This window comes from Sinocyclocheilus rhinocerous, unplaced genomic scaffold, assembly GCF_001515625.1.
Source record: "Sinocyclocheilus rhinocerous isolate Xijiao unplaced genomic scaffold, SAMN03320098_v1.1 scaffold366, whole genome shotgun sequence".
Classification (NCBI taxonomy): domain Eukaryota; kingdom Metazoa; phylum Chordata; class Actinopteri; order Cypriniformes; family Cyprinidae; genus Sinocyclocheilus; species Sinocyclocheilus rhinocerous.
This window is the reverse complement of record NW_015660877.1, coordinates 139,007-139,519: the sequence shown is the minus strand read 5'-3', so window position 1 is coordinate 139,519 and position 513 is coordinate 139,007. Positions and strand designations below refer to the sequence as shown.

At 56.1% G+C, this 513-nt stretch overlaps 1 protein-coding gene across 2 annotated transcripts in view; it reads right to left on the bottom strand.

Annotated features, from left to right (window-relative positions):
* The window catches only part of LOC107725454 (STE20-like serine/threonine-protein kinase), a 52,464-nt gene that overhangs the window by 20,056 nt on the left and 31,895 nt on the right, over positions 1 to 513 (bottom strand). The gene's annotated exons all lie outside the window — the stretch shown is intronic.

The following is a 513-nucleotide window of genomic DNA, read 5'->3' as shown; positions in this document are numbered from 1 at the left end:
ATAACACTGGGAAAACGTACCCGCTCCACTTGGAACAGGGACGCTGCGGAAGCCCCATCCTTCCTGAAGGAGGTTTCAGAAGCAAATACACTTAGGTCTCACATATGGAACCCAGCCTTCTACCGGTTCTCAAGGATTCATAGAGTGAAGGCCTGGCGCCAGACATTCCGCCACGTCTGGCTGCCAAGGGAACGGAGGAGTTCGACAGGGTCTACAGTGCGGACACTCTGGAGGAGTTTCTAGCAAGCCGACACTAAACCGGGGCCTCTAAGTGCCTCTAACCGTTTGAGGTGAGAACACAGGAGGATACCGGCTCCACACGAAGGCTATAGGATCTAGCGAACACTGGGGTCGCCCAGCCCACAGCTCTACAAGTATCTGTAAGCGAGGCGCCACGAGCCAGCGCCCAGGAGGATGCAACACTTCTAGTTGAGTGAGCTCGCAGCCTGAATGGGCAGGGCACACCCTGTGCCTGATAATCCAGGGTGATGGCATCCACTATCCAGTGGGCCA